The sequence below is a fragment of the Balaenoptera borealis genome (genome assembly GCF_965194805.1).
Source record: "Balaenoptera borealis genome assembly, chromosome: 16".
Taxonomy (NCBI): domain Eukaryota; kingdom Metazoa; phylum Chordata; class Mammalia; order Artiodactyla; family Balaenopteridae; genus Balaenoptera; species Balaenoptera borealis.
Window position 1 is genome coordinate 20833630 of NC_138872.1, and position 22142 is coordinate 20855771.

Below are 22142 nucleotides of genomic sequence, written 5' to 3' on the forward strand. Positions count from 1 at the left end.
TGATTACAGCTGTGGCCGCTGAGACCATACATGTCAGCATATCCTAACTTTCTAAATACATAGTTCTTATTGCATTTTAAAATGTCAGTATCCAGGCCAGAGACATTGCCAGCGAGGCAGGTCTGGGGGCCCCTGCAGCTGGACTTGGGAGGGCTCTCTCTCCCTCTACTTTGTCCAAAATGTGTGGCAGCAGATGTCGGAGCAGAGAAACTCATCCGTGGGCAGAAAGATCTGGCCTTGCTCTCGGAAGCTCCTAGTCTGAGGGGCAGAAGAGGAGGAGATGCTGGTAGTCCCCTACCCCCAGGAAGTTACCTTCTGGGAAAGAGAGGAACATGGAATAGGGCATGGCCCTAGGACCAATTAAAGCAGCGTTCCAGGTGGCCAGCTGAGGACAAAGCCTAGGAAAGCTTCCAAGGTGAAGTGGGGGGACATCAGACCCCAAGAAGAGGAGTGACAAAGGGTGAAGGGAGCCTCCCTTAGGCCAGAACCCAGAGATGGTGAAGCCCAAGTGAGGTAGCCTATGCTAGGAGAATGGGAGAGTGAACTGAGAGGGTCCCGTGAGGGAGCGAGAGGAGAGAGGGAGGGAGGAAGAAGGCTGGTCGACTGGGTGCCGATTAGGGCAGGCTGTGGCCAAGACATCTTCTTACTCCATGACCACGTCCAGTGCTTTGTTTGATGTCTCCATCAGTGTCTGCTGGTTAGTCTTTGGAGGAGGACAGTGCTCTAAGGGGACCTGCACATTGAGAAGCTATCAAACATCTGTTTCATTTTCTCCAGTGTTGGCTCGGGGCAGGATGTCTCCTCTGGTCTGCAGCATGCTGTCTTCATAACTGCTCTTTCACTGCCCTGTTTCTCCCAAGTGCTTTGGCCATGGCAGCCTGTTTCTTTTAAAGGATCGCAGGGGCCTGAGGCCTGGGGAGAGTCCGCGCAGCAGGGGGACTCACCCTGGTGGCTTGCCCAGCATCTCAGGAGCCAGCCCGCCCAGGTGAGAACAGGCATGGTGTGTCTTTCCCCTCTCAAATACTCCCAGGACAGCATACAGTTTGCCTGAGCCTTGCACACAAGGGAGGTGAATGAAGGTGGGAATCAAGTTCATGCTCCACTCACCAGCAGCACAGCATCCACCCCGAGGAAGAGGCACCTTTTACTGATTCGCCAAAGGTGCTGCCCAGGCAGCAGCCCCGGTTCCTCCCCTCATCCCAAGCCCAAGAGGGGCCGGCATTCAGGGTCAGAGCATCCTGCTCCCCAGAGGACCCCCCCCCCCCACTGGGTACCACTCTTCCTCCCCAGACGCCACAGGCTTGGCTGGTCCCTCTGAGAATAGCTGCATTCTGGTCTCTTAGAGCAATGTTTCTCAAACCTTAGCATGCCTTAGAATGATCTGGAATGCTCATTAAAACACTGGTGCCTGGGCCCTGCCTGCACTGTTTCTGGTTCAGTAGGGCTCGGGGTGAGCCTGATAATTGGCATCTTTAACATATTCCCAAGTGATGCTGCTTGGCCAGGGTTCACACTTGGAGAACCACCATCTTAGCTCCTCCTCCTGGTTCAGCAAGAGGATGAAACCAGCTCAGCGGCAGCTTCAGGGCTCCACGCAGCCTTGGTGTTCAATGCATGCACATTGGGCTTCCCTGGTGGCGCAGCGGCTGAGAATCTGCCTGCCAATGCAGGGGACACGGGTTCGAGCCCTGGTCTGGGAAGATCACACATGCCGCGGAGCGACTAGGCCCGTGAGCCACAATCGCTGAGCCTGCGCGTCTGGAGCCTGTGCTCCACAACAAGAGAGGCCGCGATGGTTGAGAGGCCCACGTACTGCGATGAAGAGTGGCCCCCGCTTGCCGCAGCTAGAGGAAGCCCTCGCACAGAAACGAAGACCCAACACAGCCAAAAATAAATAAATAAATAAATAAATAAATAAACAAACAAACAAATAAATAAATATAATTTTTAAAAAAAATACATGCACATCAATTTTAGTGAATGGGAACAGTGAAGGGGAGATTGTTGATTGAATTTGGGATTCCATGAACAACTGGCTCCCTTATGTCTAGACCTATTAAGTTAATGGGAAGCTCAAGGGCTCAAGCAGCATAAAATGTGGAGAGAGGTAGGGCCTGAGAGTCTGCAGTGTTGAACTCTGGAGAACCTCCTGCCAAACCATCAGAAATAATAAAAATAAATAAGTTAATTTTTATCATTTTTTTAGATTCCATATATAAGTGATATCATATGATATTTGTCTTCCTCTGCCTGACTTACTTCACTTACTAGTATGATAATCTCTGGGTCCATCCATGTTGCTTCAAATGGCATTATTTCATTCTTGTTTATGGCTGAGTAATATTCCATAACAGAAACAATCTCACAGACATACAATACAAACTTATAGTTACCAAAGGGGAAACGAGAGGAAGGAATAAATTAGGAGTTTGGCATTAGCAGATACAAACTACTATATATAAGATAAACAACAAGGTCCTACTGTATAGCACAGGGAACTAAATTTAATAACTTATAATAAACTATGACAGAAAAGAATATGACAAGGAATAGATATATGTATGTATAGACACATATATACATATATGTATAACTGAATCACATTGCTGTACACCAAAACACAACACTATAAATCAACTATACTTCAATTAAAAATAAATAAATAATAAAATTAATTTTTTTTAAAGAAATAATAAAAATAATAATGGGAACCACCATTTATTAAGCCTCTGCTCTGTGCCAGGCTCCGAGCTGAACGCCTTATGCCAGCATCCCAACACAGTTATGAAATGGGGACAGTGGGAATCCCTATTCTACATGGGAAGATAAAGGGGATCTCAGCCCCAGGTCCCATGATTGATGGAACAGCCCCGGGCTTCAGGCCACTTTCATTTGTCTTCAGACCCCGTGAGCTTCACCACCTTGTCAAGCTGCCTCCGCAGAGAGACTGAGAAAGTTGGAGGTCTGAAGCAGCTACACTCGGGGGAACAGTAGACCCGGCCCAGGGAGAGAAAGTGGTGTATGGAATCAAGCAGCCTGATTCCTAGACCTCAACCTGCCAGGTACTAAGTGCATGGCCTCAGGCGATCCCTTTACCCTCGGTGCCTGAGTTCCCTGAGCTATAAAATGGAGATAATAATTCCAGCCCTTTGAGATGTTGTTGGATCAGATGAGCATATATACAAAACATCTGGTGCAGTGTCGAGCTCTTAGTAAGAGCTCAATAACGTTATTCCCTCTCCAAATGGGCACCTACCTCCTCAAGTATCTATTTCAGAGTGACAGCTCAGAGGCATGTTTAGAAATTCTGCCTTGGGGAGTGGGGTAGGGGAGGGAATGGAGAGGCAGAACAGAGACTGACCTTCAAAAAGGTTGTTGCTACAGTTCCCGTGAGGCCAGCAGGAGTGGGCAGGAAGATGGGTTGACAGAACTCACAGAACCCATAACCACTTGCAGAATTCACTCAAGGACCGATGCCAGGTACCATGTCACTGGTAGTGGAGAGGGCTGTCTGTCCTGGAAGCCCTTATTCAGTGAGTGGCCATACCAAATTGGACACCCAAGGGCAGGAGTTGTATTGAGAGGATACCACGCTTCGCTCGGTGACTCCAATACCCAGAAGCCCACTGCTCAGGTCTCCTCAGATCATCCAGAAGAAAAGAACTTGGGGACCCCCTCATTGTCAGGCCAAAACAGTGGGCACTGGCGGGGAGACACCCCTGTATTCTGAATCACAGCTCTAGAACCAACTCACAATAGCCCTCACTTCTGTGAGCCTCAGTTTTCTCATCTGTAAAAGTGGGAATGATAAAAATGATGCCTATCTGAGGACGTGGAGAAAAGAGAACACTTGTACACTGTTGGTGGGGATGTAAATTTGTGCAGCCACTGTGGGAAACAGTATGGAGGTTCCTCAAAAAACTAAAAATAGAACTACCATATGACCCAGGAATTCCACTCCTGGGTATATATCTGAAACAAAAACAAAAACACAAATTTGAAAAGATACATGCACCCCAAAGTTCATAGCAGCATTATTTACAGTTGCCAAGATATGGAAGCAACCTAAGTGTCCATCAACAGACGAATGGATTAAGAAGATGTGGTATGTGTATACAATAGAATGTTACTCAGCCATAAAAAAAAGAAGGAAATCTTGCCATTTGCAACAACACGGATGACTTGGAGGGTATTATGCTAAGTGAAATAAGTCAGACAGAGAAAGACAAATACCGTATGATATCACTTGTATGTGGAATCTAAAACATACCACAAACTAATGAATATAACAAAAAAGAGGACTTCCCTGGTGGCACAGTGGTTAAGAATCCGCCTGCCAGTGCAGGAGACACGGGTTCGACCCCTGGTCCGGGAAGATCCCACATGCCGCGGAGCAACTAAGCCCTTGCGCCACAACAACTGAGCCTGCACTCTAGAGCCCGCGAGCCACAACTACTGAAGCCCACGTGCCTAGAGCCCGTGCTCCACAACAAGAGAAGCCACCGCAATGAGAAGCCCGCGCACCGCAACGAAGAGTAGCCCCTCCTCGCCGCAACTAGAGAAAGCCTGCGCGCAGCAACGAAGACCCAAAGCAGCCAAATAAATAAATTAAATAAATAAATAAATAAATTTTTAAAAATATATATATAACCAAAAAGAAACTGACTCACAGATACAGAGAACAAACTAGTGGTTACCAGTGGGGAGAGGGAAGGCTGGAGGGGCATGTTAGGGGTAGGGGATTAAGAGGTAGAAACTAGTATGTATAAAATAAGCTACAAGGATATAGCGTACAACACAGGGAATATAGCCATTTTATAATAACTATAAATGAAGTATAACCTTTAAAATTGTACTGTACACCTGTAACTTATATAGCATTGTACAACTATACTTCAATAAAAAAGTAAAATTAAATTTTAAAAAAGTAAAGGAAATGATGTATGACCACCCAAAAATGGTGCCTATCTTCAAGGTTGCTGTGAGGATGTAGGTTGAGCCTTTAACATAAGTGCTTATTGCAAAGCAAGCTCTTATAAATATTAGCTGTTATTACCCTTGTTGTTATATTTACACCTGTGAGATCTTAGATAAGGTTAAAAACAACTGAGTCTCAGTTTTCTCATTTTAAATGAGTATGTTCATAACATTGAGCCCCATAAAATTGTTTCAAACTTAAATGAGATCATGTATGTCAAGCTCCTAGCATACAGTAAGCACTCAATAAATGTTAAGGATGATTTCTATCTGGAGGTACAGATGGCCCCACAGCTAGGGTGAGGCGCTGTCCCCATTTGCCAGAGACTGTTTAGTTTTAGCACTGGCAATTCCATGTCCTGTAGATCCCTCCGTCCCTGGCAAACTGGGACAGTTGGTCACCCTCCAACAACACGCCCGACTGGGCCTTCTTTGCTCCCCCAAGCAGTACATGGGGAATTTCTGGCCCATGTCAACCTGCTTCTGGAAGCTACGGCCAGGCTCCGGATTGCCCTTGGAGTCTCAGTGGCCAGCGTTCTCAGGATGAAGGGGTTCAGCAAGGCTCAGAGAGGGCCAGAGTCAGAGTCTGGTCCACATATTAAGACTCCTGGGGTGACAGACCCCCGCGCAGAGTGCAAACAGAGCAGCAGAAGCAAGGAAAAAAGGAGAGGGTCTCTGAGGGTCCTGCTGGAATCAGAGAAGGCAGGGAACAGTGTTCCCGGAGATGAATAATGCAAGGCGAGGAGGCAAGGGTGGGAGGAGAAGCCCCTGGGCGCCCAGCCTTTTCCCAGCCAGGCTGCCGCGGAGCAGGAAGCCTCCCAGCCAAGCCTGGGAAGCAGTTATCACTGGTAGGTGATTAAGTTACTAATCCTTCAGGGAGAAGACATTTAGAGGCCCATATTAAAGCAGTGCGCGGCAAAATTACATTCCGTTTCAATTTAGTTTAGCAATTCCCGTGATTTAGTTAAATGAAAAGCAATTGTTCCAATTAATAGTATTGAATGTTATTCATCAAAAGTGTCAAAACAGCTCTGTGGCTGCATTAGTAACCCATTCTCTTGTCAGAGATATGGATAATTCCCCAGGATAGGATGGGGCAATGGTGGAGTATGGGGGCTCTGGGGAAAGGTCAAAGTCAGAGGGGGTATTTACATGCACATGTATGTACATGTGAAGGCCCATGTGCATGTGGCCTGTGTGCATAGATGAGTGTATATGTGGGTATACATGTCCAGCATACATACAGAGCCAAACTGTACCCAAGTATTCATATTTATATTTGGTATGTGCATACACCAGTGTGCTTAAGTGACAGGGCTCACGTGTGTGTGCGCATGTGCTTGTCTGTTCCTGGGCATGCATGTACATAGGTAAAAATATGTGCAAATGCCTCATGTGTCCACGTATGTGTGCATGTGTGCATTTGTGGGCTTGTGTACACAAGTATCTAGATAGTTGTGCATTCCAGTATATATGTGTGTGTGTGCACATGACCTTGCAGATATGTTGGTTTCCAAGGGGGTGCATTGTGAGCATGCGTGGGCATGCGCATCTTGAGGTACCTTCATATATATTGTAAGTGTGCTTGTATGTATCAGGGCAGGAGGTGAAGGGAGCTCGCTGCCTTGGTAGCTTAAGAGAAGACCCATCTCTTTCCATCCTTGTGTCATATGAGTGATCTGGCTTGTCTCTGGCATGCTGCCATTCAAATGCAGTTCCCATGGGGTCAGAGACTTTTTCTGCCATGTTCATGGTCATATTCTTAGGACTTAGAAGAGAGCCTGGAACAGAGTAAGCTTCAATGACATATACTCGTTGAATGGATTGGTGGATAGATGGTGAATGAGTAGATGGATAGATGGATGGATGGACGACGGATGGATGGATGGATGGATGGATAGATGGATAGATGGATGGATGGCTGCAGGCCCCTGGCTCTATCAGTAGTGGGTGGGTTTCCCGGTCTTCACTCTTCAGAGTGAATCCCAACCCCTCTGGCTTCCAGCTTCAGCCCTACAGCACATCCTTGGAAAACTCCATCCTGGGCAGGCAGCAGGCTCAGAAAGCCCCCAAGATGCCAGATTCAGCCAAAGCTAAGAGCAGAAAGGGCAGGGTCTTCTTTGGAGAAGCTGAGAAAAAGCTAAGCTCAGCACCACAGGGCTAACAGGAAGCTGGCCTGGCCAGACAGGCCCAAGAGGACACGGGCCAACAAGGGCCCTTTGGGGCCTGTACACCCTCAAGCCAGGGTTCCTATATCTGGCTTGTGTCCTTGGGCTGCAGCCACCAACTCCTGACTATGCCAGGCGAGTCCTTCCCTATCCCTGATTTCCTTCCTGCCCAGGACACCTGCAGGGGAAGCCACTTCCACATCCTCGTCCAGATGGCGGTGAAGCTCATCATTAGCCCATTACCACAGACTAAGAAGATAAAAGGAATCTACAAATGGCCTCCTAGCTCCATCATCCTTACGTCCCAGACTTCCCTGGGCCTTGCTTCTCTCTGCAGCTGATCAGATTCTGGAAGGGCCCCAAGACCCAGAATGACCCATTTTGTGTGATGCTCAATCATCTTACCGTCAGTTTTGAGCTTTGACAGAGTTTAGCCTGGTCCACCTGCTGTCGGGGCCCGCCCCCTAGCGGCTGGCTCCAGCCCACATGCTGCCCCCACCCCCTGGCACCAACTCAGCCTGGTCCCCCCCACCCTCCACCGGCCTCAGCCAAAAAGGACCTCTAAGTCCTTACAAAGGCTCCACGAAAGCCCCATTTCCCCCTTCGCAGACACAAGCGCAGGGATGCCAGATCACCCCCCATGCACACAATGGAGGCCCAGAGTCTGCATAGCCCCCGACAGCCCCCGGGCTATCTGTGCAAGTGTCCATCCATCAGGATGGTGATTAAGCACCAAGAGGAAGCGTTAGGATGTGATCCCTGAACCCGCAAGGCTCATAAAGACAATAGCTGGGACCTCGGTGAGAGGCACCAGGCGTCCTGTCTATTTTGGGGCAGCCCCGAGCATAGCTGGCCAACACCAAGGGCATCCTGGGGCTCGTTAATCTGTGTGGGAGTGACTGAGACAGGATGGAGGGTCTGGGAGGGCTTCCGCCAGCCGTTTCCTCCCAGCCTGCTAGCTCTTCTCTGTACTCCACTCCTGGAGCCCCTGGCCCCGGCCTCCGGAGACCCCTCCTTGCCCGCTCCCTGTGGTAGACCCAGCCACCTTCCTCTCCTTTCAAAGGCTTTCACTGAGAGCTTAGAGGGCCTGGCCTTTCTGGGATCCACTCTTTGTTTTCTCCCCGAGGGAGGCAAAGGAAGAAGTAAAACGCCATCAGCCTCATCCAGGCTGAGGCAATGGAGAATCTGCCTCGAAATAGCCTTCTAGCGCTCTGTTCCCACGGCCTGGGCTCCGTTGAGCCCGGGAGTAGCAAAAGGTTAATTGCTGGGGCCTTGGGCTCTACGGTGGGCTGGAGTCAGAGAACCAAGTGTTAAATATGCAATTGTTAGATATGCCTCTCCCCCAACCCCTTCTCTCCCAGTCCTTAAACCGTTGGTAGCTTGAAATTGACCACAGTGTAACTATTTACACCCCAGAAACTGGCAGACACTCTCAGACAAGCAGTATGAACAGGGGAGACATGGGCCCCTTTCACATGCCCTGGCTGGAAGTTCCACACCCAGATGACTTGGTTGGAAAGTATTGCTTGGGACAACATTAGGGCCACACAGACTTGGAGTGCACACCGGGCGTGTAGTTCCTGGCACCTCAACCCCACACCGTTCGTCTTTGCAACCTCTAACCTTGGATGGGACGAGGACAGGAAATCAGTCTTCAGAGTCAGACTAGATCCTACCTGCAGCCTTGTTCATGTCACTTCACCTCATTGATTTTTCATTTCTCAACAGTAAAATAGGAGCCATAATATCACGTTCTAGGACCAGAACTTTATAGGGCTCCTGTGAGACTTGAATATACTGTGGCATGTGAAGCATTTAGCACCTTGAGGCCATTGTCGGACTGGCTGGTTGTAACTATGTAATAACCATCATCTGTTATTACCATGATTGCTATTATTACTTCCCTCATCGGGTATTTTTAGGCTAAAATAAAAGAAGAGTTGGAAAAACACTTGTATTACTTTTTTTTCTTTAAAATCCTTCCGATAACGCAAACCGAAAGTGGCCTGGTGCCTTCTTCAACTTTGCCTGTGACCAGGTCCAAGCATAACGGTTGGCTGAGACTAAGTAGCCAATGACTGGCAGGTGACCAACCACACAACTTGGTAACTTTTAGGGAATGTGACATTTCTAACACCACAAAAGAGTCCTGCTGCTTTTCCTTCTCACTCGGGATACGTGTCTTAGTGCCGATTGTTCTAAACCCTATTTTCTTTCTTTTTTTTTTTAATTTTTTAATTTAATTTATTTTTTATACAGCAGGTTCTTATTAGTTTTCCATTTTATACATACTGGTGTATATATGTAAATCCCAATCTCCCAATTCATCCCACCACACACCCCCACCCCCGCCACTTCCCCCCTTGGTATCCATACGTTTGTTCTCTACATCTGTGTCTCTATTTCTGCCCTGCAAACAGGTTCATCTGTGCCATTTTTCTAGGTTCCACATGTATGCGTTAATATACGATATTTGTTTTTCTCTTTCCGACTTACTTCACTCTGTATGACAGTCTCTAGACCCATCCACGTCTCTACAAATGACCCAATTTCATTTCTTTTTATGGCTGAGTAATATTCCACTGTATATATGTGCCACATCTTCTTTATCCATTCATCTATCCATGGACACTTAGGTTGCTTCCATGTCCTGGCTATTGTAAATAGTGCTGCAGTGAACACTGTGGTACATGACTCTTTTTGAATTATAGTTTTCTCAGGGTATATGCTCAGTAGTGGGATTGCTGGGTCTTATGGTAGTTCTATTTTTAGTTTTTTAAGGAACCTCCATACTGTTCTCCATAGTGGCTGTATCAATTTACATTCCCACCAACAGTGCAAGAGGGTTCTCTTTTCTCCACACCCTCTCCAACATTTGTTGTTTGTAGATGTTCTGATGATGCCCATTCTAACTGGTGTGAGGTGATACCTCATCGTAGTTTTGATTTGCACTTCTCTAATAATTAGTAAAGTTGAGCAGCTTTTCCTGTGATTCTTGGCCATCTGTAAGTCTTCTTTGGAGAAATGTCTATTTAGGTCTTCTGCCTATTTTTTGATTGGGTTCTTTGTTTTTTTAATATTGAGCTGCATGAGCTGTTTATATATTTTAGAGATTAATCCTTTGTCCGTTGATTTGTTTGCAAGTATTTTTTCTCATTCTGAGGGTTGTCTTTTCATCTTCTTTATAGTTTCCTTTGCTGTGCAAAAGCTTTTAAGTTTAATTAGGTCCCATTTCTTGATTTTTGTCTTTATTTCCATTACTCTAGGAGGTGGGTCAAAAAACATCTTGCCGTGATTTATGTCAAAGAGTGTTCTTCCTATGTTTTCCTCTAAGAGTTTTATAGTGTCCAGTCTTATGTTTAGGTCTCTAATCCATCTTGAGTTTATTTTTGTGTATGGTATTAGGGAGTGTTCTAATTTCATTCTTTTACATGTAGCTGTCCAGTTTTCCCAGCACCACTTACTGAAGACACTGTCTTTTCTCCATTGTATATCCTTGCTTCCTTTGCCATAGATTAGTTGACCATAGGTGTGTGGGTTTATCTCTGGGCTTTCGATCCTGTTCCATTGAGCTATATTTCTGTTTTTGTGCCAGTACCATATTGTCTTGATTACTATACCTTTGTAGTGTAGTCTGAAGTCAGGGAGTCTGATTCCTCCAGCTCCATTTTGTTCCCTCAAGACTGCTTTGGCTATTTGGGGTCTTTTTTGTCTCCATACAAATTTTAAGATTTTTTGTTCTAGTTCTGTAAAAAATGCCACTGGTAATTTGATAGGGATTGCATTGAATCTGTAGATTGCTTTGGGTAGTATAGTCATTTCCACAATACTGATTCTTCCAATCCAAGAACATGGTATATCTCTCCATCAGTTTGTGTCATCTTTGATTTCTTTCATCAGTGTCTTATAGTTTTCTGAGTACAGGTCTTTGACCTCCTTAGGTAGGTTTATTCCTAGGTATTTTATTCTTTTTGTTGCGATGGTGAATGGGATTGTTTCCTTAATTTCTCTTTCTGATCTTTCATTGTTAGTGTATAGGAATGCAAGAAATGTCTGTGCACTAATTTTGTATCCTGCTACTTTACCAAATTCACTGATTAGCTCTAGTAGCTTTCTGGTAGCATCTTTACGATTCTCTATGTACAGTATCATGTCATCTGCAAACAGTGACAGTTTTTCTTCTTCTTTGCCAACTTGTATTCCTTTCATTTCTTTTTCTTCTCTGATTGCCATGGCTAGGACTTCAAAACTATGTTGAATAATAGTGGCGAGAGTGGACATTCTTGTCTTGTTCCTGATCTTAGAGGAAATGCTTTCAGTTTTTCACCATTGAGAATGATGTTTGCTGTGGGTTTGTCATATATGGCCTTTATTATGTTGTGGTAGGTTCCCTCTATGCCCACTTTCTAGACAGTTTTTATCATAAATGGGTGTTGAATTTTGACAGAAGCTTTTTCTGCACCTATTGAGATGATCATATGGTTTTTATTCTTCAATTTGTTAATATGGTATATCACATTGATTGATTTGCATATATTGAAGAATCCTTGCATCCCTGAGATAAATCCCACTTGATCATGGTGCATGATCCTTTTACTGTGTCGTTGGATTCTGTTTGCTAGTATTTTGTTGAGGATTTTTGCATCTATATTAATCAGTGATATTGATAATTTTCCTTTTTTGTAGTATATTTGTCTGGTTTTGGTATCAGGGTGATGGTGGCCTCACAGGATGAGTTTGGGAGTGTTCCTGCCCCTGCAATTTTTTAAACAGTTTGAGAAGGATAGATGTTAGCTCCTCTCTAAATGTTTGATAGAACTCACCTGTGAAGCCATCTGGTCCTGGACTTTTGTTTGTTGGAAGATTTTTAATCACAGTTTCAATTTCATTACTTGTGATTGGTCTATTCATATTTTCTATTTCTTCCTGGTTCAGTCTCGGAAGGTTAGACCTTTCTAAGAATTTGTCCATTTCTTCCAGGTTGTCCATTTTATTGGCATAGAGTTGCTTGTAGTAGTCTCTTATGATGTTTTGTATTTCTGTGATGTCCATTGTAACTTCTCCTTTTTCATTTCTAATTTTATTGATTTGAGTCCTCTCCCTCTTTTTCTTGATGAGTCTTTCTAAAGGTTTATCAATTTTGTTTATCTTCTCAAAGAACCAGCTTTTAGTTTTATTGATCTTTGCTATTGTTTTCTTTGTTTCTATTTCATTTATTTCTGCTCTGATCTTTATGATTTCTTTCCTTCTACTAACTTTGTATTTTGTTTGTTCTTCTTCTCTAGTTCCTTTAGGTGTAAGGTTAGATTGTTTATTTGAGATTTTTCTTGTTTCTTGAGGTAGGCTTGTATTGCTATTAACTTCCCTATTAGAATTGCTTTTGCTGCATCCCATAGGTTTTGGATCATCGTGTTTTTGTTGTAATTTGTCTCCAGGTATTTTTTGATTTTCTCTTTGATTTCTTCAATGATCTCTTGGTTATTTAGTAACGTATTGTTTAGCCTCCACGTGTCTGTGGTTTTTACATTTTTTTCCCTGTAATTGATTTCTAATCTCATAGCACTGTGGTCAGAAAAGATGCTTGATATGATTTCAATTTTCTTAAATTTATTGAGGCTTGATTTGTGATCCAAGATGTGATCTATCCTGGAGAATGTTCTGTGTGCACTTAAGAAGAAAGTGTAATCTGCTGTTTTTGGATGGACTGTCCTATAAATATCAATTAAATCTATCTGGTCTATTGTGTCATTTAAAGCTTGTGTTTCCTTATTAATTTTCTGTCTGGTTGATCTGTCCACTGGTGTAAGTGAGGTGTTAAAGTACCCCACTATTATTGTGTTACTGTCGATTTCCTCTTTTATAGTTGTTAGCAGTTGCCTTATGTATTGAGGTGCTCCTATGTTGGGTGCATATATATTTATAATTTTTATATCTTCTTCTTGGATTGATCCCTTGATCATTATGTAGTGTCCTTCCTTGTCTCTTGTAACAGTCTTTATTTTAAAGTCTATTTTATCTGATATGGGTATTGCTACTACAGCTTTCTTTTGATTTCCATTTACATGGAATATCTTTCCCCATCCCCTCACTTTCAGTCTGTATGTGTCCCTAGGTCTGAAGTGAGTCTCTTGTAGACAGCATATATATGGGTCTTATTTTTGTATCCATTCAGCGATCCTGTGTCTTTTGGTTGGAGCATTAATCCATTCACATTTAAGGTAATTATCAATATGTGTGTTCCTATTACCATTTTCTTAATTGTTATGGGTTTCTTTTTCTTTTTTTAATTTATTTATTTAATTTATTTATTTTTGGCTGCATTGGGTCTTTGTTGCTGCATGCGGGTTTTCTCTAGTTGTGGCGAGTGGGGGCTACTCTTCGTCGCGGTGTGCAGGTTTCTCTTTGCGGTGGCTTCTCTTGTTGCAGAGCACAGGGTCTAGGGGTGCAGGCTTCAGTAGTTGTGGCTCGCTGGTTCTAGAGCACAGGCTCAGTAGTTGTGGCGCCCAGGCCTAGTTGCTCCACAGCATGTGGGATCATCCCAGACCAGGGCTCAAACCCATGTCCCCTGCATTGGCAGGCAGATTCTTAACCACTGTGCCACCAGGGAAGCCCTATGGGTTTCTTTTTGTAGGTCCTTTTCTTCTCTTGTGTTTCCCACTTAAAGAAGTTCCTTTAGCATTTGTTGTAGAGCTGGTTTGGTGGTGCTGAATTCTCTTAGCTTTTGCTTGTCTGTAAAGCTTTTGATTTCTCCATCGAATCTGAATGAGATCCTTGCTGGGTAGAGTAATCTTGGTTGTAGGTTCTTCCTTTTCATCACTTTAAATATATTGTGCCACTCCCTTCTGGCTTGTAGAGTTTCTGCTGAGAAATCAGCTATTAACCTTATGGGAGTTCCCTTGTATGTTATGTGTCGTTTTTCCCTTGCTGCTTTTAATAATTTTTCTTTGTCTTTAATTTTTGTCAATTTGATTACTACATGTCTCGGCATGTTTCTCCTTGGGTTTTTCCTTGCCTGGGACTCTCTGTACTTCCTGGACTTGGGTGGCTCTTTCCTTTCCCATGTTAGGGAAGTTTTCAATTATAATCTCTTCAAATATTTTCTCTGGTCCTTTCTCTCTCTCTTCTCCTTCTGGGACCCCTATAATGTGAATGTTGTTGTGTTTAATGTTGTCCCAGAGGTCTCTTTGGCTGTCTTCATTTGTTTTCATTCTTTTTTCTTTATTCTGTTCTGTGGCAGTGAATTCCACCATTCTGTCTTCCAGGTCACTTATCTGTTCCTCTGCCTCAGTTATCTGCTATTGATTCCTTCTAGTGTATTTTTCATTTCAGTTATTGTATTGTTCATCTCTGTTTGTTTTTTTCTTTAATTCTTCTAAGTGTTGTTCTTTAATTCTTCTAGGTCTTTGTTAAACATTTCTTGAATCTTCTCCATCTTTGCCTCCATTCTTTTTCCGAGGTCCTGGATCATCTTCACTATCATAATTCTGAATTCTTTTTCTGGAAGGTTGCCTATCTTCACTTCATTTAGTTGTTTTTCTGGGGTTTTATCTTGTTCCTTCATCTGGTATAAAGTCCTCTGCCTTTTCATTTGGTCTATCTCTGTGAATGTGGTTTTCCTTCCACAGACTGCAGAATTGTAGTTCTTCTTGCTTCTGCTGTCTGCTCTCTGGTGGATGAGGCTATCTAAGAGGCTTGTGCAAGCTTCCTGATGGGAGGGACTGGTGGTGGGTAGAGCTGTGTGTTGCTCTCCCAAACCCTATTTTCTAGATTTTAGGAGCACAGCTCCCAGTGAGAACCTGAGGAATGACGTCTACTCAGAGCCTCAGAGAAAGGAAGACTTTACCAGCTGCTTCTCTGGGGTCACATCAAAAGCAAACCTCAAAATCAGAAAAGGTTAGTTTTCCCCGGGAAGGAGCATCTCTGGCCTTTGGGTGAATGGGACACCCCATCTTTGCTCGTTAGCCCATCAATGGGATGCCTTGTGGCAGGTCAGAGGTACCAAGAACCATAGCCAGCTCCGTCATCCTCTCATATCTGCTCCAGCAGGCCCTGTTTTGGGGGGACCAGTGGGGCAGAGGATGGTTTACTGAGGAGAAGCAGAGATTAAATAGTGTAAGGGACTCATCTGGTCTCAAGCCCACTTCTGTACAGACTTGAGCAAATGCTTTCATTTCTTTGAGCTTCTGTTTCCATGTCTGCAAAAACAAGAATAATAATGCCATCCTCAAAATCCTGGTAGAAAGAGTCTGTGTGGTAAAGTTTATGGAAAGCCCTGGTGCATAATTAGTGCTCAGAACGTATCTGTTTGGTATCTTCCTGATCATTGTGCAGAGATTTTGCCTGAGAGCCAAAAACCATGTATTAAGTACGACTGTTTATTGCTTGTTGCCCAAGCAGAGCCCTGGGCCCAAGAAGGCAAAAGTCTACTTTCTGACCTGTTGCTATGGTACAGGTAGGATCTCTGTTTCACACAACTTTCCTAAGCCCAGCTAGCCAGGAGTGTAACCAGGAGATAACCTTATTGGCTGCCATGGTAGCTGAGCCTCGCAAGGGCAAGATGCCATGAGCAAGAAGGTAAAGACTCAAAATATCAACTCTTTGGACTAGACCAAAAGGATGAAGGTCTGATAGCATCAATACTTAAGGAGAGAAGGACCACTTGAATCCCTGACCCTTCCCAGCACATATGTTAAGTACCCGCATAAACACGTGGGCATATAGACCTGTGTGTACGCACATGCGTGTGCTTGGGCAGAGTTATGGATGCACACTTGCCCCGTGGACTTCTTATGAGTATACATGTTCTATGTACATGTACTTCCCGGGCATGTATGCACAGGGAATGGGTGCATGTGGATATATGTGCATGCACACACTTATGTGTAGGCATGAGTGTTTGGGTCCCTGTGTCATGCCAGCATGGGGTAACATTTATGAAAGAGTGAACGAGGTGACTGCACACTCCTGTGTGTGCCACTCTGGCCACAGACCATGGCAGACCGCTGCAGGTGAATGAATGTGCAAACGTGTGCCTATGTACTTGCATGTATTTTTAGCAACAAAGAGTACAAATAAACAGCATAAACAAGATGGTTGGGAGGAGGAGGGGTTTAGAATCTTAGGATGACAAACAACCCTCACAAGGACTTTGGAAGCACCCATTATGTACAAATAATATACATGCTAATTACAAATTACTCTTTTCTGCTCATTAAAGCGAAACCACTGTGCTTTATTGGTTCAGTTCGGGTTGCTTTACACACTGGAAAGTAATAAAGATGGCTTTTGGGTCAGGAAGATGCCTGCGTGGGGCTGAGGAAACCATCTCAGGCTGTACGAATGGTGACCCAGACCAGGGGCCAGGGCACTGACACTGACTCCTCTGTTCCCCCTGAGGCCCACGTTCAATCAGTCACCAAATTCAGTGGAACCCACCTCCTTTCCTCCATCTTCATTGACACCATTAGCTCAGGTGGCCGTCTCTCTTCTCTGACAGCCCCTGGACAGCAGCCCATACTGCTTCCAACTGGTCTCCCTGACTTCAGTCAGGCTCCTCTCCAACCCATCCCCTAAGATGCTGCTGGCAAATCTGCCCACCCCACTCCCACACTTAAAATCCTCCACTGCTTTCCCATCACTACCCAGTAAATCTCAACCCCAGAGCTTGTCCAACCGTTACAGGGGCACCGAATACCTCTGCAGCCTCATTCCCAGCACTTCGCATCCAGCAAGATGGAGTGACTCTCAGACCGTTTCCCGAGCCCATCCTCCATCTGGTTGAGACTTCCAGGTCTGAGCACACATTTTTTCTCAATCCCCAGTGCCCTCTCCTTTCTATTCCTGCTCCACTGGCTGGATCTGCATGTTGGGCTCCTATTCCATCTTGGAAACCCCTGTTCTGGGAAACCATCCCCTGGTGCCTCTGGTTTCTTCCTAAATACTCCTCTTGTCTCCTCTATGCTTTGTATCCAAGCACCTGTTTATCTGTTTATTGTCTATCTCCCCAGCTAGACTGCAGGCAGGGGCTTTATTTATTTATTTATTTTTGACTGTTATGTGCATGTCTAGCACCTAGAACACTTTCTGACACATAGTAGACATTTAATAAACACGTGTTGAATGAAAAATTAATTAATATCTTTATTATACTGCTCAACCCTCCATATTATCACTGCAACTGATATATCTGCTTTACCCCCTTGAGATCAGGGTTTTTTAATTATGATTAAACACTGAATTGAGCTTCCCCTCCCCCCACATGTATTCTCAGGATGTCCTTCTTGTCTCACCAGGATCACTGCTTTTTGATAACGGCTAGTTCAGAGTCAATTCTGCTCTTTTCACAGATTAGAGTTGCTAGGGTTCAGGTGCACCACCTAGAGGCTGAAAGGTGAAACACCTCAGAAAAGAAAGCCCCAGAAGAAGCCTTCTTGGTGGCAAGCAGGATGCAGTTACCCTAATCATTATTTCCAACACACTTACACTTGAGGATGGGTCAAAAGAGGCTCCCAGTCTCAGCTTCAGTGATCTGTCCAGAATCGGTCTTTGTCACACGTTCTGGGTCTTGGTCAAAAGTCCAGGGTCCCCCCATTCTTCCTACTATATTCTCCCTTTGCACCCTTTCTGCTCTACTGACTTCTGCCCTGCCCATCTTGTTCAATCAAAGAAGTTCTCATAACTTAGAAACTCAAACAATTGTGTTACTTCTCTCATGCTCCATAGGCCCATGTGAATATTGTTCATCCTCTACCTAATAGCTTTCTAGTTCCAGGCACCAAGAAGTAGGGACTTGGTAAACCATAACAATTTTCTGCTTACAACTTTTCCGAAGCCACTGGTTGACTCCACATTTTAATCTTCCTTATGTCCCTCTTCCCAGAGATACTTTTCACCATGACTTCTTATCCCTCCCTATAACACAGAAGCAGTGGTCAACTTTTAAAAGGCAACTTCTTTCACCAAAACCAAAATACTTCACTTATCTGGAAACTAACCATATAATTATTTGTTAATACGTTAGCATCCTTCAAGACATGTCAAGAGTTTTTGAAGGCAAGATTCATCCTATCAACTTCTATATTCTAAGTTCCAACCCAGGTTTTTTTCTGAAAATATGGAATATTTTGATGGACTGTTCTTCCAAGCTCAGGGGTCTGGGAGCGCTTGGAGTTTCCTAAAATGCTAAAATGTGAATATGAAGACATCAGAGAGTACATGAGAAGGAAAAGTAACTGTTAAACCAACATAAGGAAAATGGGGATACCGGTAAATTGACCCAGTGCTTCATCCCTAGGAAAGGGTTTGCAAAGTTATTCACATAACTGAACAGCAGTGAATTTCTCCATAAGAGAGTGCAAATGAAGACTGTCAGAATACAACATAAAGAAGATCCGAACAAAGGGAGAGATATACCATGTTCATAGATGCAGAGACAATAATCTGAAGATGGCAGTTCTCTCCCAAACCAATCTATCTCTTAATTCAATGAAAAATCTGCCAAAACAATATATATATAGAGAGAGAGAGAGAGTGACATACAGCAAGTTGATCCTAAGATTCATAAAGATGAGTGGAGAGCAAAGGACAACCATGATAATTTTGAAGGACAAGGAGGAAGAAAAGAAAGAAGAGAATGAGGGTGAGAGGAACAACTTACCTTACTAGATATAAACAGTAATCATTCTTATAACTCAACAATAAAAAGACTCAGTTTAAAAATGGGTAAATGATCTAAACAGATATTTCTCCAAAGATGATTCACAGTAACCAATAAGCACAAGAAAAAAAATGCTCAACATCATTAGTCATCAGCGAAATGCAAAAAAACCACAATGAGATAGTACTTCATACCTATTAGGATGGCTATAATCAAAAAATTGTAAATTAACAAGTATCGGTGAGGATGTGGAAAAATTAGAATCCTCATACAGTGCTGGTGGGAATATAAAATAGTGCAGCCAACTTAAAAAATAGTGTAGTGGTTCCTCAAAAAGTTAAACAGTGTTACCATATGACCCAGCAATTCCACGCCTAAGTATATAGTCAAGAGAATTAAAAACATATGTTCATACAAAAACCTGTACACGAAAATTCATAGCAACATTATTCTTAACAGCCAAAAAGTGGGAAATTCGAAGTGTCCATCAACTAATGGATGTATAAACAAATTATCATATAGATATACAATGGAATATTATCCAGCCATAAAAAACAAAATGGTACTCTTACATACTACACATGGAGGAACCTTGAAAACATTACACCACATGTATAAAATATCCAGAATAGACAAATCTATAAAGATAAAACATAGATTAGTGGTTGCCTAGGGCTGAGGGGGGATGGGGAATTTGGAAGTGATAGTTAAAGAGTACAGGGTTTCTTTTGGGGGTGATAGAAATGTTCTAATATTGATTGGGGTGATTGTTGCACAACTCTGGGAATATTAAAAAAAAAAAAAAAACAACCAAATAGTACACTTTGAAAGAATGAACTTTATGATATGTAAATTATATCTTCATTTTTTAAAACAGTAACTATAAAGCTGTAGCAATTAAAGTATGCAGTGCTGGTGTAAGGATAAACAAATCAAAGACAAAGAATAAAAAGCTCCAAAGCCTACCCACACATAAAGGAACTCCGTATGGGCAGAGTTGACATTATAGATTAGTGGAGAAATGGTTTAGTCAATAAATGGTATTGTCCATCTGGCTATGTATATGAAAAATAAAATAAAGTTTAATCCCACAGTCATGCCACTCACACATAGGAATTGCAAATAAATTGAAGAACTTAAGTGTAAAAAAAAATTTAAAGCTGCAAAACTTTCAGAGGAAAACATAGCAAGACAACCTTAAGACATCATGAGAGTGAGATTTTTAAACAAAACCAAAGTACAAACCAAAATGAAAAAGATGTTATTTTTCTATATTAAAATTTAAAATTCTGAATGAATATAGATTTTAATAATGGAATAAAACTCACAGATAGAGAAAACAAACTTGTGGTTACCAAAGGGGAGAGGGAAGGAGAGGAACAAATTAGGGGTATGGGATTAACAGACACAAACTACTATATATAAAATAGATAAGCAAAAATGATCTACTGTATAGCACAGGGAATTATACCCATTATCTTGTAATAACCTATAATGGAGTATAATCTGCAAAAATACTGAATCAGTGTGCTGTACACCTGCAACTAACATAATATTGTAAATCAACTATACTTCAATTTTAAAAAGTTTAAATTTTGGAAGAACATAGGATACTATAAAGTAAAAAGCAAGTACACAGTCAACAAAAGCTTGGTCTCTGGAATGTATAAAGAACTTTTAAAATTAATTTTAAAAAACAAACAATATAAAAATATGCAGAAGATAGGAACAATTTACAGAAAACACCAAATACGTGAAAAATCTCAAAATCAGTAGCAATGAGGGAAACACAAAACAATGATGTACTATTTCTCAGTCTTCATATTTTATTTGTTTATGAATTGCAGTGAGGATATGTGGAAATGGAAATTCTGATAAACTCTTGGTGGAAATATAAACTGGTACAACCATTGTTGAAAAAAACTGGCAGGATCTGGTAAAGATGCTCACATCATAACGCTTGGTTATTCTCATTTTAGATCCCCACCTTGGAGGGGAGACGAACAAAAATGTACAGGGATCTATGAATAAGGACGCACTGTAGCACTCTTTATATAGTGAAACTCTGGACACAACCAAAGACATAAGGAAATGGATAAGGAAAGCGCAGCATGTAGCTGAAGTTCAATGTAGCAGTTCAAATGAATGAATCAGATCTCTGTATCAACGCGGATAAATCTCAAAGACGTGACATTTATTAAGATTTTCAGAATTGTACACGCAGTATGATACAATTTGTGTAAATTTTAAATAATCAAAACAATATGCCATTTGTGGATACATATTTACATGTTAACTTTTAAAACATGGAAAGAAAGGATATACACCAACTTAGTTGGTAATTACCTCTGGGGTAGAAGGTGGTGGAGAAAGAAATTGTGTGTCCTTTTCTTTAACTATATCTGTAACATTTTATTTTTCAGCTAATTAATCCAAATATGGCAAAACATGAGTGTCTGTCAAATCTAGGTGGTAGATTAATGGTTCTGTTCTATCATTCTCTATAACTGTCTGTATACTTTAAATAGTTCATAATCAATTTTAAAGAGATTATAGGGGGCCACAAGACTGAGGTCAGGAGACCAGTTAGAAATCTGTAGCAACAATGCAGGAAGGAGATGGCAGGAGCATGGACCAGGGTGGTTTCAGGAGGAGTGTGAAAAGTAAATGGAGTTGAGAGTGGGGACAGTTCAGTAGGTAGAATTGAGAGAACTTGATGACTGATTAGATAGAGTGGATAAGAAAGCGAGAGAGAAGACTCAAAACTGTCATGCAAATTTCAGCTAGCTCAGTTGGATGAAGGCACGGTAACCGTTGACTGAGTTAGGAAAGAGACAAAGTGGAGATGATTTGGGCAAAATAATGAATTAAGTTAGGGAAATGTCTGATTTGAGATATCAGGCAAATAAATAGTCCTCTGGTCCAGTGATCAGAACCAAGACTTGGAGGTTAGACTTAGAATGTGGTTGGCAAACGAAGACCTGGAACAGTGTGCCGGGTGGAAAGAGGGCAAAGAATGAAACCCTGGAGCACCCCACAATGTAAGATCGTGGGCTAAGAAGAAGCTTGAAAATGTGACTGAGATGTGACCAAAGAGGAGAAAGGAAGACAGGAGAAGGTGGGGGGCCCCAGAACAAAAACAAAGTGAGGGTTCCAAAAATGAATGCAGAGGTCAGTGCTATCTGGTGCTCCATCATGTGAAATCAGGTCCCAAAATTCCTACTGGATATAACAATGCAGAGGCCATTGCTGACCTGGGAGTAGGAATCAAATTGTTGGGAAGGGACTGAAGAGGAGAGAACTTCGTCAGCCAGTGTAGACACTTGCTTTGAAGTAAGACT